Genomic DNA, 18,279 nt, shown 5'->3' on the forward strand with positions numbered 1-18,279 from the left:
TCTCCTTTGTATCACCTTAGCAGGTGCTGAATGCATATTCACAGAATTTAATTAAATTGAATGGTGTATTTAAGGGCCCTCCCCAGGGTTTAAGGGAAGTGAAACCATAAGTAGGAAAAGGCCAATTTTCTTCTATTTCTGGAAACTTTGAGGCACTGTGCAGATGTTGCCATGCCACCTGTGCATCGTGTTAATTCATTATGTGGGGGCAGGCACACTGAAATTCATGTGGTGGTTCTTCAGGGCATGGCAAGCAGGTAAAGCAGCTATGAGATTTTCTTTTCTTTTTCTTTCTTTCTTTTTTTTTTTTGTTGAGGCAATTGGGGTTAAGTGACTTGCCCAGGGTCACACAGCTAATAAGTGTCAAGTGTCTGAGGCCAGATTTGAACTTAGGTTCTCCTGAATCCAGTGCCGGTGCTCTATCTACTGTGCCACCTAGAGATTTGAAACTCTCTAGCCAGCCGGTTCTGTTCAATTCATTATGGCCTTTCTCTGCTTCAGCTCCAGGGCCTAACCGCAACACTTAGGAAGATTGTAGTTGTGTAGATGAGTATGGATCCCATTATTGACCTGGAATTAGCACAGTCTTCTTACACTTTATATCTCTTCCCCTCCACCATGTTGCTCTGCATCCAGTGATGCTGGCTTTTCCACTGTTCCTCAAACGAGACACTCTATCTGACTCTGGGCATTTCCTTTGCTTGACCTGCATGCCTGGGATGCTCTTCGTCACCATCTCAGTTTCATGGCTTCTTTGACTTCACTATTAATCTATAATTGAAATGTTCTGATCTTACTTCTCTGCCCCTCCTCTCTTCTCAGTTCAAACCAAGATCACAGCATTTTACCATTTCTTTCTTTCTTTTTATTCCCTCTTTATAATCTTGATGCATAGTTAGATCACCTTCCTCCCCAGAACCTGACTTATTAGTATAGTTTAGCTATCTCTCTTTAAGAAACCTTCAAGTTTAATTTTTTCTCCCTACCTCAGAGACTCTGCACTGTGACCTCAGTACTCCTCATTTCGGTTTTTGCTTCCAGATGAAAGCTTGCGTATAGTTTCCTGTTACAGCGTGCCTTAGGCCAGGAAGTGACAAGTCCCACGGTCTCTTCTAAATGAGCCCCTCTGAACCCAACACTGTGGAGTCCATTTAGAACCCAAGCTGACTTAGCTCTTTTATTTTGTATTCAGTGATTATTCCCAAGAGCCCATGGTACCTCATCATCGTAGGGATTTTGAGTGCAAAACAACCAAATGAGTTAAGGAATCATGATGACACAGGATCCCTAGCCCACCCCTCAGTGGTATGGTTTTGTTCTGGCCATCATCAAGAGATGGCCTTGGAGTAAACATTTTGGCTGAGAGCCAGCCCCTGGGTACGGTCTGTGTGTAGCCACTTTGTTCTTGTACACTTGGTACTTTGAGTACAGCTAGGGTTATTTTCCATCCTCACCTCACTCTTAATGCTTGTCAAGCTCTTGTCCAGCTAAAGGCACAGTCTGGTTTTATTTATGTTCACAGAGAAGCACTGTGGGCACACAGAGTTATTTTTCCTTGCATTGTTCAGCACCCCTTCCCCCTCTTTCCCCCCGAAACTCTTTCTATTTCTTGACTGTAGAAGTGAAAATGTTCTTAATTCCATTTGACCCCCATCAAGGTGGTCCTGGAAGCAGAGCTGGCAGCTTTTTCCTCTTGTAGCTGAAATTCTGGTATAGACTTTGGTCTGAGAAATGCTGAATGGGAAAAAAAAAAGTTTGTGTTAAAGTGCATGGGCTGAGATACAGAACCAGGAACGATGAAAGACAGACAAATTTATACTTGATATGAGGAAAACAAAAAATAAAACTTCCTAACAATAAAGCCTTCCAAAGGTAGAACGTGCACCTTGAGGAGTAGCAGGTTCCTTATGTTTAGAGATCTTTAAGTTGAGACTGGGCAGGTTGTAGTGGGGATTCATTTTGTGTATGGGTTGGACTATGTGGCTATTGAAATAGTATTCCAGCTTTTAAATTCTGTGATTCTGCTAGGCCTTATGCTTTTGATCTCCCAGTGACTGACCCTAAAATAGGTCGATGAGATTCTGGAGAAGTTTTGAATTTGCCCAAGGCTCACTGAAAGACCTACTGAGGACCCCTCCCTAGCTGCTTTTGGAAGATGTCTTCTTATTATGGGAGAAGCAGATAAACACCAAAATCCTGGCTAGCCTGATGGTTACAGGTCCTCTGGACCTTTGGTTGAGAGGATGAAGATGGCGTCTAAGTTATCTTGTGTACCATTTAAAAGGTAATAAAGTCTCTCAAGTTGGGAATCCTTCAAGGTTTTTTTTAAGGTGGAGTGATCATTAGATCTTCATTTGCTAGAGGGTAGATAACTTTTGATATTGATTTTCTGCTTCAAAAAACCCCTTTTCTCTCTGTGCCTCTGTTGTAACCTAGAATGAGGAATCGGTAATTTCCTTGCTTTCTACATGTATTTACTGCAGCTGGTAAGTATTCAATTATTTTAGTGAGTGGGCTTACTCACTAAATGGGGCCTTGGTTATTCCTAGGTGGGATGTCAGAGGGAACAGCTGGGTGGCACAGTGGATAGAGTGCCAGACCTGGAGTCAGGAAGACTCATCTTCCTGAGCTCAAATCCAGCCTCAGACACTTACTAGCTGTGTGACCTTGGGCAAGTCACTCAACCCTGTTTGACTCAGTACCTCAATCTATAAAATGAGTTGGAGAAGGAAATGGTAAAACACTCCAGTATCTTTGCCCAAATGGGTTCACAAAAGATCAGATATGACTGAAATGACTGAACAACAACAACAACAAGACTATCGGATCTTTCAAGAAGCACATCCGCTAATAAAGACCAAAGGGGACCAGTTGCCATATTAGGGTTGTAATGTACCTAGACTAGAGGCAGCCAGGTGTTGCAGTGGATGGTGTGCTGGACCTGAAGTCAGGCTGACTTCATATCAAATCTGGCCTCAGACACAAACTCCTGATGATCCTGGGCAAGTCACTTAATCTCTGTCGGCCTCAAATTCCTCATCTGTAAAATGCACAGAATAATAGCACCTATCTCCCAGGTTTGTTGTGAGGAGATATGAGATAATATTTGTAAAGCTTCCTCCCTCCCTCCCTCCTTCCCTCCTTCCTTCCTTCTGTGAAAATTGGTTTGGCACCCCCTACTGGAAAGATACTGTAGAGAAGCTCCACCATGAGGAGAAAGGATGTGATTTAGAGACCATGTGACTTTAGCTTCCGGAAGTTACATCTACAGAACAACCTGTGGGACTTGTCAATCAGAGCAACCAGCCAATTAGCTTGGAGCTGTGTGTGTGTGTGTGTGTGTGTGTGTGTGTGTGTGTGTGTGTGTGTGTGTGCAGCCCTTGTTTTCTGTTGGAGAGGAGGCTTCTGGGAGGAGGAAGAAGTGAGGGGCTCGCTTTTTCTCCCAGGACCTCGTGTGGAGTAGAGCAGAGATGCTGGCTCCCTTTGATAGATAGATGAAGGCATCTTGGTCTCTTTCTCTCTCCTCACCAAATTCTTATGCTCCTTAATAAATACTTAAAAGTCTAAACTCTTTCTAAAGCTTATAATTTATGGTGACCACTCATTAGATTTTTAGACATTCTAGCTAGATTTTTAGCCCCTTACAGATAGCAACTTTACTCTTCCTTCCTTCCTTCCTTCCTTCCTTCCTTCCTTCCTTCCTTCCTTCCTTCCTTCCTTCCTTCCTTCCTTCCTTCCTTCCTTCCTTCCTTCCTTCCTTCCTTCCTTCCTTCCTTCCTTCCTTCCTTCCTTCCTTCTCTCCCTCCCTCCCTCCCTCCTTCCCTCCTTCCACTGGAGTAAAATAAATTGGCACCTATGTCTCTTCTGTGACCACACTGCATTACTAGTTCTTTTGTCTTGGACCATCAAATGGATATAACATAAGGTGTGGTGAATCCAATTTGTTTTGCAATCCCCTCAAAATCAATCTGCCATGGCTAATAACTTATAAGCTACAGCAGAGAATTATAAAATGCACAGTGCTCCTTAGCAGAAAGATTTAAATAAATGCACAAATTTCTGTGACTCTGTGGCTTTTCCTGTGTGTTGCACCTGCCTAAGGTTTGCAGGGTGAGGTAGACCCTTGAAGGCCAAAGAGCAGAGTTGAGTCCAGCAGCTGTCTCACTTATCTGTACATTCACCTATAAAAGAGATGTGATAAATAACACCTACCTCATAGAAATGTAAAAATCAAATGTGATTAACCCTCATTGCCCTGCAAAGGGAAAAACAAAACCAAAAACAAACAAACAAAAGCATATAACTGATTTTCAGTTTCATGTGCAATCATCTTTTAAAATTCTACTTTGTTATGGAAATGCTTGTTTTATTTTATAAATTAAATTTATTTAATAAATTAAATGCTTTTATTTCATAAATAAATTAAATGCTTGTTTTATTTCATAAATTAAAAACAAGAATACAATTGAAAATTTATACAAACCAATATTCCTATTTAAGGCATCCACCGACATAGAATCATAGTTTAGAGCTAGAAGAGACCTTAGAGATCATCTAAGCCATCTTTCTCTAGTTTACAGGGTTTGAAAAGCTCAGAAGGGTTAAATAGTTCACTAGTAGCTGAGCTGGGATTTGAACTTAGGTCTTCTCGCTCCACATCCAGTGCTTTTTAAAGTACACAACACCATGTCTGATAAATTTTGTTGAGCTTTTTGTGAGTAGAGATTGTTTCATTCCATAAATTTCTATTCCCCAGCTCTTTGCACATAATAAGTATTTAATAAATGCTTATTGGTTGGTTCTTTGCTTGCTTGATTGGTTGATTCAGATTTTCCATTTGTATTGAGTGGGTTAGTTGAGTTGAAAGGGTCTTGTTTTAAGCAAGTCAAACATGCTTGAGACATTGGTACAGACCAGTGATGCAACTGGGTCTCAAATGGAGTTGATAGTTGGCACTAGAGTGGGGTGAAGTTTGAAGGTTGTTGCTATGGTAGACATTGGACTATGTAAAGCAGAGGTCCCAGAATGAAGTTATCAAGGGGCTCTAGAAATTGGTGGACAAAAATAAGAACTTGATGTGGATATTGCAATGGACTTTGAAGGTAGATGTTCATTTGCATTACTACTGTCTTTGAGATGTCTGTTGCCTATGACCATCAGGACATTTTGTTAATGGCCTGGTCTACAACTGTAGTGACTCTCCGTGTGTGTGTGTGTGTGTGTGTGTGTGTGTGTGTATGTGTGTGAGTGTAAGAAAATAATGGGGTTCTGGGGAACCCAAAGGCCCCCCACTCAAGGGCCTAACCCAGAGAGCCTAGTCTGAACTTTTAAGACTGGCCCGGAGTCAGTAAAGTTGGACCTTGGACTGTGAATATAGACAATAGAGGTTAAAACTACACCTACGTGAAAGCCTTGTCCCTCAGAGGGTCTGTCATCTGGACTCTGACCTCAGCATGTACTGCTCATGGACAACCCTCAAGTACAGTAAACCAATAGATTTGAATGATGCTAGCCAATTAGCTTTGAGCAGTGTGGAAGGGCTGCCTCTCCTCTGGACCCACAGGAAGCTTCTGCTCACACGAGTGCTCTCTTGGCTGGGAACTCAGAAGGAGCAGTCATGTGGCCCATTCTCTCTCTCTTTACTAATATTGACTATACTTTAATAAATGCTTAATGCCCAAAATTGGTACTGTAGCCTCTAATTTCTAAGTTACAATATATTAGAAACCCCAGCTAAATTCCCTAAAACTTGGGACAGAGATAGGGCACCCCAATAAAATTTTCAAATGATGCAAGAGAGACAGAGAGTGACAGAGAGGGGGAGGGGATGAAAGATGAGGAGGTCTTCATAGATGGATATAAACTTTATGTACAGCCTAGTTCATTTAGAAGTAACAAAAACAACTAAACATAAATGGTAGTGAATAAATACAGGGTAAGAATGTTGTAATGCATATTTTATTACATATTTTCAGTGTGATGTCACCAGCTGATAGAGCTACATCAAACAAAAGTGAAATACCATGGCTAACATTTGTTAGTTCAATGGACTTCTCTGTACTACAGTGGTATATACTCGAATCTTTGGAATGGTGACATTACTTTCTATCTCTGGCTAAAAGGCTTTGCCACCTCTGTTTAAGTGTGTCTTAAAGAGTTATTGTTTTACAATGGTATTGTCACATAAATCTCATGCTAAAAAGCAGGTTAAGTCTGACACAAGTTTGTAAGTTAGTAATGGTTGTTAAAGAACTACTCAATCAATCATATAATCAACAGACATAATATTTATTCTTGTATTGAGATCTTTTTTTGGTCATTTACTTATTTTTCCCAGTAGTCTCCTAGTTTTGCTGGGAGGTTTTCCTAATGATGACTTTTTTTTCCTTTCCTCTCCTCTGTTTTTGTTATTTTCCTTTCACTTTATTTGATGCATTTCTTGCTGTTTTGTTGTGGTGTCAGAGAGCTGGGCTTAGAAATAAGTTCACATTCAGTCATTTGCTAGGAATCTTTCTATTGATTATTTTCTAGGGAAGCACTAAGAAAACCAGAGTTTGGGGAACCAACCATTTGAAAACCCCAATACTGTATGTGAATGAGAGAGGAGGTCAAGGGGTGCATCTGTAAAATGAGTCTAAAATCTATTCCTGATCTGACATTCCATGAGTATAAAGGAGTGTGATTGAATTTCAAATAATATCATACCCCCATAAGTATAAGTAAGACAAATATGGAGAGAAAGAAACTGATCTTTTGTGTTAATCCAAGGCTATAGTAAGGGGATGGGGTTGAAAGAATTAGGTACCCAAAGTAGAGAAAAAGGAAAAAAAGTGGGCTTATGGGTTCTTCCTCTAATGATCCTCATTTCTCTGCCAATCCAAGTAACATTAAGATGAACCTAATATCTTTATCCCAAAGAAATCATGGAAGGGGGAAAGGGACCCACATGTACAAAAATATTTATAGCTGCTCTTTACATGGTAGCAAGGAATTGGAAGTTGAGGGGGTGCCCATAAATTGGGGAATGGCTGGACAAGTTGTGGTATATAAATACAATGGAATACTATTGTGCTGTAAGAAATGATGAGCAGGAGGAGTTCAGAGAAACCTAGAGGGTCTTACATGAGCAGATGATGAGTGAGATGAGCAGAACCAGAAGAACATTGTACACAGTATCATCAACATTGAGTGTTGACCAACTGTGATGGATTATATTCTTCTCACCAATGCAATGGTACAGAAGAGTTCCAGGGAACTCATGATAGAAGAGGATCTCCAAATCCAAGAAAAAAAAAAAAAGAACTGTGGAGTATAGATGCTGATTGAACCACACTATTTCTTTTGTTTTGGGTGCTGTTTTGTTTTTTTTTCTATTTTGAGGTTTTGCATCACTGCTCTGATTTTTTCTCTTGTAACAGGATTAATGCAGAAATAGGATTAATGTTATTATGTGTATATATATATATCTATATGGATATGGATATGGATATATAGATATATAGATATAACCTATATCAGATTACCTGCTGTCTAGGGAAGGGGGGAGGGAGGGGAGGGAGGGAGAAAAATCTGAAATTGTAAAGCTTATATAAACAAAAGGTGAGAACTATCTTTACATGTAACGGAAAAAAATAAAATACCTTGTATGTTAAAAAAAAAAAAGAAATCCCTTACAGCTACTACAATTATGTGATATTGTGAGAAAACTCTGTATACCTAATCTCCAACTTGACAACATGAACATTTACATGTTAAAAAAAAAAGATGAACCTAATAACAGTAAGAGCACCTTCTCACAGTATGGGAAAATATTCCATAGTAATGAGTAAGGTTTGAAGAAACAGATTGCTAGATGTTTCTGGGAAAATGGATTCTCTCTCACAAAAAAAGAAGAAAATGGATTCTCTCAGTAAAGAGGGTATCTCAAAAGTCTCAATTCAGTTTTAAGCTTGCACAGATTAAATTAATTTAAGCTTAATTAATTTAAACTTTCAGAATTTAAAGTCTGCACTAAGACTTTTGGGACACCCTATAAAGCTTAATTATGTGAGAGAATTTGACCAGCTTTAATAAGAAATCTTTAAATATTTAGGATTAAAACCAGCAAGAGAAGTTGCTCTCCTGCAATAAATCCCTTTTACCCCAAAAGACAGGGAACAAATTTCATGGGAAAATGGCTTTTTGTATAGTTTATGGATATTCAGAAATTGAAGAGATTCTTGGGAACTCCATAAACAATGAGTGACCCTCCAAAATATAGGTTACAGTTGCTAGAATTGGTTCACGATTTCCCTCATGCATGTTATCTAGGGATTATCAAGCCCAGAACACAGCTGTTGATGAATTTCTACTGGTCTGGGATGACACAGCAGGTGATGGAATATTTATTGTACATTCTGTTAGCCCCTCCCCTCCCCCCCAACAGGTGGGGAAAGACAAGGGCCAAATTAAAGTGATCCTGGGACTTTTACCCAGTATTAGAAAAGTTGTGTTAGGTATAACAGATCACTTTCTTAAGTCCATTCATGAGGGAAACAAGCCATTTTTTATACTATAGAATTCAACATGTAGAATGTTAGAGCTGAAAGGTACTTTAGAGATATTTTCATTCAACCTCCTCATTTTAGAGATGATACAACTAAGGCTTAGAAAATCTAAGTGGTTTAATGAGTTTGTGACATATTACTTCAGCATTTCAAGGATCTATGATTACTCCTTCCATAGACACAGCTCACGTAGTCATAAGCCAGCTATTTGCACCTGGGGCTAGTGGTTTTGCATGGGCTTGGAGAAGTCCACCCAAGGAGCAAATGCTTGTAGAAGAACTATGTCCTGGAATATCCTGAGGTTGCCTAAGCTGCTAGAGGAGGATCAGGTTTCTACTGCTGTTGCCATGGAGTAGAATGACTGGACATAGGAGGAAGCACCTTTGACATGATGCTGTAGGAGTCCTCTAAATTGCCCACCCTGGGACAAAATCCAAGTTACCCACCATAATTAAAGCTATGGCATATCATAGTTTCTCCATGCTTTAATATATAGCTTCATAAGTTGCTGCCAAAAGACATTCATTCATCACCTGGCAGCCAGATTTCTGGTGATCAGCTTCTCTGAAATTATACACCCTTGCTGGGCCAAGAACCAAACCCTTTATAGTTTGTTCAGACCTGATAGAGTTTAGGTTGTGCCCTAAATCTAAGCTACAATGTGACTACAACCTGTTTTTCCTGATTTATTTCACATTACTCCTCTTCGTGTGCTTCCCATTCAAACTGAACCAACTTGCTAGCTAGACATTCTATCTCAAAATGGTCTGTAAGGTGCTTCGCAGACAGTAAAGCAATATATTAATGCTAGTTATCATTCTTGTTATTACTGTTGTTACTATCTCCTACCTTTGTGCCTTTGTTCAAGCTGTCCTCTGCGATTTGTAGGCAAGAACTTTGGAATTGATTATGTGACATGGGAGACACCGGCACAGGACCACCCAGCATGGTGTGGCCTCATCAGAGAAGGTGCTGTGCTCTATGGGCAAAGCAGAATTGAAGTAGCTCAAAAGAAATGTGAGAAAAAAATGTGAGATGCACAAATTAAAGGAATCCAGCCCTAATGCTTGCATGGCCTATTTGTGCCCAACCTGTGGTAGAGCATCCCAAGCTTGTATTACTCTGATCAGCCACAGTTGGACACACTTTCTTGACTCTAACATAATGATATCATTTTGGTCCCCTTTGAGAATGAAGGACAACAACCAACTCCATGATTGGAGTATACTTCTTCCTGACCTTAGCTTCTTTCAGGAATCAATATGTTATTTCCTATAGGAAGACTTTCCTGATCTTCACAGTTGTTAGCTTTGTCTCCCTTTTCAAATGACTATGTATTTATTTGTCTATGTATGTATTGCATCCCATAATGTCTGTTTTCTAAGGTTGTATTTGTATACCAAACAGTCAACTCAAACTGCTTCCTTCAAAGTTATCAGTGATATCTTAATTGCCAAATCCGATGGTATTAATGAATTCTCATTCTTCTTTATTTCTTTGCTGTATTTAACACTGTTGTTTAACTCCTCTTATTAGATACTCTTCTGCTCAATATTGTTCTATCTTGGTTCTCCTACCATTCTGGACACTCTTGGATCTCTTTTTGCTGGTTCATCAGCCATGTCCACTCCCATTAACTGCAGATGTACCTCTAGTATAGTAGCTGCTTAATTTGTATTTGCTGAATTTAATTGAGTTAAATTTGAGAACCCACAGTCAATTCTACACCAAGATGAGGCATTAGGCTAGGAATTTAGTGGAGGTATAAAAGATTATACAGCAAAGTGACAAGAAGAGGCAGCATTGGCTTGTGTCAGTATCCCAGTAAGGGACATTGGTTGGGTTGTCCCAAACCAAAGTTTTACTGAGTATATCCCCCACCCCCTGGGCCAATCAGGGATGTCTCCAGAAAGCCCTACAGACAAGGCTATGGATCATTTTCTTCAGAGGTTATGTGATTTCTATGAAAAGTATGGTTAAATGTGTAAAAATATCATCTACAATGCAATGGACTATTAGAAGGATTTAATGCAAGTCTCAAGGGAATGATTAAGACATAGTAATCATTGTAGTTACTGTGAAGATGAGTTATCACATTCATCTCAGAGGATTGTGAGAATCAAATGAAATACTGTGGGTGAAAGCACTTTAGAAAACTGTAAAAAGCTATACAGATCTCAGGTATTAAGTTATTACTTATTGTTTGCATAGAAAGAGGCCTGCCGGTGAATCCATTGCTTTCTAGTCATTTGGAGTAATGTATGGGAAGAAGGAAAGAAGCCCACTGAATTTAGTAAGAGGCTACAGAAATGAAACCTTAAGTGTATAAAACACCACTAGAAGACTATATGTTAAGTTTTAAGATGAAAAGATGAGCAATATGTACTGTGGTAGAAAAAAAACATGAGAAAGACATAAATAATTTGGAGATTTTAAAGTAGAAGAAAAGGTGATAAACTTTTATGCTTGGCCAAGTTTCAAAGTGCCTAGGAGTGCTATATCCTGTATCTCCTTTTCTCAACCCAGCTTCCCCCAAAAGCTGTCTATACTCATTGCCTCTACTTCTTTTCTCATTCATTTCTTAACTCTTTTCAGCCTGGCTTCCAACCTCATCACTGAACAGAAACTACTCTCTTTAAAGCTGTCAGTGATATCTTAATAGCCAAATCAGATCACCTTTTCTTAATTCTCATTCTTTTTTTACTTCATTGTTGCATTTGACACTGATTACCCTTTCCTTTGGAGGTAGCTAGGTGGCTTAAAGGATAGAACACTGAGCCTGAAGTAAGGAAGACTTGAATTTAAATCCAGCCTCAGACACTTACTAGCTGTGTGACCCTGGGCAAGTCACTCAATCTCTGTTTGCCTTAATCTGCTGGAGAAAGAAATGGCACAGTACTTCAGTATCTTTGCTAAGAAAACCCCCACGGACAGTGTGGTCCACAGGGTCATGAAGAGTCAGACAAAACTGAATAACAACAATAACAATACCCTCTCCTCTAGGGTATTCTCTCCTTTCTGCCACTGCCCTATCTTGCTTTCTCTTAGTCTCTTTTGTTCCTTCATCAGCCAGGTCATTCTCAGTATCTGCAAGAATATGCCAAAGCTCTGCCTTAGATCTTCTCTTTTCTTTCTTTTTTTTAATTTTAAAAATATTAACATTTATTTTAATTAATTCTCATCTATTTATTTATTCATTTGTTTGTTTATTTATTTTGGGTGAGGCAATTGGGGTTAAGTGACTTGCCCAGGTCGCACAGCTAGTCAGTGTCAAGTGTCTGAGGCTGGATTTGAACTCAGGTCCTCCTGACTCCAGGGCTAGTGCTTTATCCAATGCACCACCTAGCTGTCCCTCTTTTCTTTCCACAGCATCTCATTTTGCATATATTTTTATATACTTGTTTATGCCCTGAAAGAATGTAAACTCCTTGGGTGTAGGAATTGCATAAGTTCTGTCTTTGTAACCTCAATGCCCAGCACATAGTAGGAATTAAATAAATACTTGCTGTTCAATTGATTAACCAATAACATTACAATAGTTTCCAAGAAAACATATCAATATGCTAAAGCCAAATGTTAGCAAGGAAAGAATCAATCTAGGTTTTATCAAATAATTCTTCTGTTGGGGAAAATCAGCATCTCCAAAGGAAGCAGTAATTGATATCAACAACTGTAACAATTATTGGCAATGTAATGTGCTTAATACACTATAGAAGCTCCAGGAGGGGAGGGAACGGCCCTTGCTCCTCACAGAGGAGGAAAAGGCAAAAGCCATCCACATTTAATAACAAACTAACAAAAAACCATAAAAAAAACTAGCAATGCAAATAGTAGGAGTTAGGTTTTGTTTTTCTAATGTAACCCCATGGCTTACAGGGGTTGGCAAACCACAGGCCAAATTGGACCAGCATACCTGTTTTTTACAGCCAGTGAGCTAAGAATGGTTCTTAAATTTTTAAAGAAAGTTTTATTGTATTTCAAAATGTAAAAACCATTCTAAGCCCATGGACTGTACAGAACGGCTGTAGATAGGAGAAATTTTGGCCATTAGCTGTAGTTTGCCAACCCTTGGCCTAGAGCATAAGGCGTTCTATTTATACGCACTGGGTTTCATCTTGGGGTCTTCTCACAGTTTAATTTCCTTGGTTCCTGCCCTGACATAGGGATTTTCCCAGGAACGTAAACACTTAGCTTATGTCTAGGTACCTAAAAATATGGGGAGACATCCTCATTTCCCAGGCATGCACTCAGACTTACAAATCCTTGAATAAAGGACAAGCTTTATTTCTTCCAACAGAAAATACAAAGACTTGTGGCTGGACCCAGAAATGGTCAAAACCAATTCTCTTTCTGTTTCTAGTGAGCTTCCACTTTCACCGGGGAATTACACAATCTTGCAGATTTATGCTACTATTTTAGGATTGAGCCCCTCAGACATTCTCCTTGCAAGGGTGAAAGTTCTCAGGTTGTTAGGGAGGCAAGCCACCAACTAGCTCCTCTAATTATTCCCACATCCCCTAGGAATCTATACAGTCATTCAGAATTTTATTATTAATGATCCCTCACAAGCATTGGCAATTGTTAGAGAGCCTTTCTCCAGGACCTTTGCAGTCCACATTATTATGGTACCAGTGATGGACAAGGTCAAGGTTTGCTCTGACCTTTGCTACTTTTTGACTCTAGCTCCCCCTTGGTCTAGGATCTTTTCCTTGGTCCAGAAGGTTTGATTTAGAAACTCACTTCTCTCTGGGGACTCCTCCTTGGTGTTCAGAATGCTGGCTGTGAAATCACTCTACTTATCCAAAAATTTCTCTGTTGCTCAATCACTGCCACTCCCATGTGGTAGGCTTTGTCTCTTTAGTTCCCATCTTTTCCCGAGAACTCATCAGTGCTCCACCCCAGCCATCTCTGCCATCCCATGACTTCCCTTGGGGCTGATCTGCTTGGTGCAGCATGGAGTTTCTGGATAGGACAGGCTTCCCTCTTATCTCATACCAGCTTCTCTCTATTTCGGCTCTGGTCCTTCCCATACCTATCTACTGTGAGATTAAAATTGGATATTAGATCATAAATCTCCCCTACTTAACCTTTCCCTTAATTTATCTCCCAGACTAGTATATGGAAGAAGCTTCTGGTTTTCTAGATAGACCATTTATTGTATGGTAGTCACAAGGTGATGTTGATTAGAAGGATAGGAAAGTAGAAATACAATACAAATCGTCTTAAGTCTAGGCTTAGTCTATGTTCCGTATAAAACTCACCAAAACCCAAGGCCACCTTTGGGGAGAGAGACCGAGTCAAGCGCATGCTGTTAACCGAGAGCCGGGCCGAGTCAAACTCCAATCAGTGTCTGTCTGTGCAGTGTAGCCAGGAGACCAGCAGAGCAGGAAAAAAGGCCCCACTTCCGTTTTCTCCTTGCCTTTTAAGCTCACACCCCAGAAGCCGAGTGCTCAGCAGGCAATCTGGTGTGCGTCGCAGGCGGACTGGTGTGCGTAGCTCATGCTGTTGGTCTCCTCCCTAAAAGGGTGGTCCTTAAAAAAAAAAAAACTGGCGTCTCTCCATTATCTAACCGACTGTTAAAACTTTTTACCACATTCCCCCCTTTTGTTCCTCAAGAAACAAAATATTTCCTTGACGGAACAGTAAAAAGAATATAATAACTATTGCTAACTGTTAAGGGCTAAAATTCTAGCTAAACTGTCTAAAATATCTAATGAGTGGTTGCCAATAAATTATAAGCTTTAGCAAGAGTTAGACTTTTAAGCATTTATTAAGGAGAATAAGAATTTGGTTAAGAGAGAGAAAGAGGCCTAGATTCCTATCTATTAAAGCGAGAGTACATTTCTAGCTCCGCTCTCCACCAGAGTCCAAAGGAAAGAGACTGAGAGCGAGCGCCAGACTCTTCCTTCCTCCTCCCACTAGTCTGCGTCACTTCCTGACGCCAAAGAAAAGACTCCTGGTCTTGCCCTCAAAGACCTTCATTTCATGGGCGGAACTCTTCTACAGTAAGTCTCCAGCAGGTGGCGTCATTCCAATCGTTACATAACTAATAATATGTGAACAACAATATAGAAAAGGAAGAGAGGAAAGTTTTGTCCAGAGGGGCGATTTTTTTGTCCTCATGAACCGACGCTTTGACATTAGTCTTGCAAAGGGAGAGCCTCTGCAGAGAGTACATGTTACAGATAGTGTATATTATAACAGAAAGGAGATAGTAAAAACTAACAAAACATATAAAGTCTCTGAGTTCTCTTGTCTTCTTGAAGTGGTAAGATGTCATCAGGAGGAAACTGGATTCTGGACGCTGGTCTGGATTCTGGTCTGGAAAAACTGGATTCTGGACTCTGGTCTGGAAAGCTGGATTCTCTTCTTTAACTGTTTGAATTGCTGTATTTTTACTAAACCTTAGCATAGCATTGTCAATGATCAAATTAATAAATTCCATTACACTACCTTGCCCTTTCTTTATCCTGGAGGCATTGGGTGGGGGATATATGGGGGTATTCAGGGGAATTAGTGTTTCTGGTGTGAGGGTTTACTGACTTCTTTTCAGGGCTGCTCATTTATCTTTGGCATCCACCTGATTCCCCCAACTCTCACCTGTGGCTCCAAGAAGTTGTAGCACATGCAGAGGCCACACACCAGTAAACTCCTTCTGCAGATGGGCTAAACCAGGTTGAGAATAAATGACAGGCCTCAAACCTATTGATGAGTTTTTCAGCAGAATGGGTAGATGAGAACAATTTGTTCCAATAGACATGAAAGCAGGTGAAGCAGGTACTGTGAAGCCCTTAGAATTTGGTAAGATATCACAGATGCCACTGCATCCTGGGCCATCACCAATTGTCTTGACTTTTGTCCTGCCACTGGAGTTCAGTGACTCAGGAGGAGAGAGTGAGGCTGATGACTTTGTGCAGCTGTGCACAATTGATGTCCAGATGTCATCCTCTTTGAAAATGAAGGACAAACAACAAGCATTGATGAACCATTGAAAGTTTTTGAATAAGGGATAATAGGTGATTTTTTTTTTGCTTTCTGAAGCAAAATCTAGTAGTTAATTATTTTCTCGGTGCCTAAAAAATCCACGGAACACTTCAAGTGGTTTAAGAATATTTCCTAGACAGTCGGTTAAATAGCAATTATTAAATATAGTTAATCCTCAACTTTTATGGGCATAAACTTCCTAGACAACAGTGTGAAAGGCAAAAATGTAAATGTTGATACATTGAATCTATGAGAAACAGGGAATTAGGTTCCTATGACCATCAAAAACTGTAATCTCTCATTAGAGATTGCTGAAAATTCACTTTTCTGCATATAGTTATTTATAACAAAACATTAATTCTGATGATATGCACTTTCCCTAACATAGTAACTGTGAAATAACCCATGAAATGAAGTATGCAAAGTAAAATTGGTAACATACAAAACATTTTTCTTGCTAGTAATTCCCCAGAATTCTGTGACCTTTTGTGCTAACATCTTAATTAAAAAAACCCACACTGATTTTAGACAATATTCACTTTTCATATCTTATGAAATCTACAGTACCATAAACACTGCATAGCAAATAAAATTCTTAAAACTAAAACATTTCAGATGACAATTTGAAGTTGTTTTACTGTATACTATATTGTTGTAAACTTCTCTCCCTTGGCCATCCTCTGGAAAAAAAAGGAGGTTGCTGGGACTTTGGTAGTTGTTAGAAGAGGAGATCTCAACATCACTTCTGACACTCTGTCCTTCACAGCTGCTGGATGGCATTGGAGCTTATGAAAGATGCATGAGCTTGAAATAATGCATCAGCAAAGGACAGCTAGGTGGCACAGTGGATATAGCACCAGGCCTTGAGTGAGGAAGACCCATCTCCCTGAGTTCAAATCTGGTCTCAGACACTTATTAGCTATGTGACCCTGGGCAAGTCACTTAACCTTGTTTGCCTCAGTTTCCTCATTTATAAAATGACCTGGAGAAAGAAATGGCAAACATCTGCAGTATCTTTGCCAAGAAAATACCAAATGGGGTCCTGAAGAGTCAGACATGACTGAAAAGACTGAACACAGAAACAAAAAGTTTTAGAGCCTTAGGGATCTCAGCATATGGAAACAAAGCAGAGGCAAGTTGATGTTTAACTGTGTGGCTGTGATGGATGATGGGATGGGCAGGTCTGATGTCTCTAGCCAGATGGTTGATTATGTCAAGCCACCCCAGTAAGGATATCAGCTGCTCTAACAAGCTTGCACCCATCTTGCCTCTGATTTTTTCCTTACTGTGTGTAGCCATGAATGTGAACAGTTGCCACCATGAAAGTGAAAATTAGCTTACTAATAAAATCCCATGAAAGCTTGAAGTCCCAAAAGCTAAACATGCAAATGTTGAGGATTGACTGTACTTGCTATGTTCCAGGTACTGTGCTAAGCCCTGGGGATATGCAGAAAGGTAAAAGACAGACCTTGCTCATAACAAGCTCACATTCATTCTAATGAGGGAGATGACATGCAAACAACTAGATCCAAGCAAAGGGGTCCAGAAGGTCAAGAAGGATAGGAAAGTCTTCTTGTAGAAGGTAGGACTTTCAGACTTGAAGGAAATTAGAGAAGAAAGAAAACCAGAAAGAAAGAATTATGCATGTGCTTAGAAAATCCATAGACATTCTCCAAAGTAAACCAGGTATAATTAGAGCCAAACAGAATTTAATCGAACATTTTTGAAGGCCTTGTGGATCATCCAATAGAACGTACTTATGTTGGTAATCAGGAAACTGAGGCCCAACTTATCTAAGCGACTAATTTCTTGAATAAGAGAGGGCCTTGGGGAAAATCCAATAAAACCTCATTGTGATAATCAAGAAGCTAAGGGCCAAACTTATCCAAGTGATTTACTCCAGGTCACATAGTATCAGAGGTGAGACTAGAACCTATGTTTCCTGATTCCTAGCCTAATGACCTTTAAGGACAAAAGATGGCAATCCCATTAAATACCTTCCTTTTAGTGTCCAATGACATGGGAAGGAGATGGAATAAATATCAAACCCAGGCATGATCAGGTTTTCTTCAAACTCTGGACTTCTGGTTCTGGAATAGGATGACATGGTACAGCTAGGTGGCACAGTGGATAAAGCACCGGCCCTGGATTCAGGAGTACCTGAGTTCAAATCTGACCTCAGACAGTTACTAGCTGTGTGACCCTGGGCAAGTCACTTAACCCCCATTGCCCTGCCCCCCCAAAAAGGTTTTCAAAATAGGATGACAGTATAGTTGAATTCCATGTAGATTATGGAAAATTAAATTCTACTATAAACCTTGAGACCTAGAGTCAATGGCAGTAATGTGGCAGCCACAAAGGCTAATGTAATCTTAGGCTATATTGATGGGTGCATGATGTAAGGAGTAGGAAGGTGATAGTCTCTCTATTCTCCATCCTTGATAGTCATTCTATCTATGAATCAATAAACATTTAATAAGCACTTATCAGGTACCAGGAACATAGAGGGCATGTGTTCAGTTTTGGGTGTCACATTTTAGAAAGGATATTGATAAATTGAAACGGGTCCAAAGGAAGATGGCTAAGATTGTGAAGGACTTCAAGATTATATCATGGTAGGATTTGTGGAAGAAACTGAGTATGTTTAGTGGGAAGAAGAGAAGATTTGGAGGAGATCTGACATCTGCCTTCATGTAGTTTAAAGACTATGGAAAAATAAATTGTTCTGTTTTTCTCCAGAAGGCAGAAC

The sequence above is a fragment of the Dromiciops gliroides genome, chromosome 1 (genome assembly GCF_019393635.1).
Source record: "Dromiciops gliroides isolate mDroGli1 chromosome 1, mDroGli1.pri, whole genome shotgun sequence".
Lineage (NCBI taxonomy): Eukaryota > Metazoa > Chordata > Mammalia > Microbiotheria > Microbiotheriidae > Dromiciops > Dromiciops gliroides.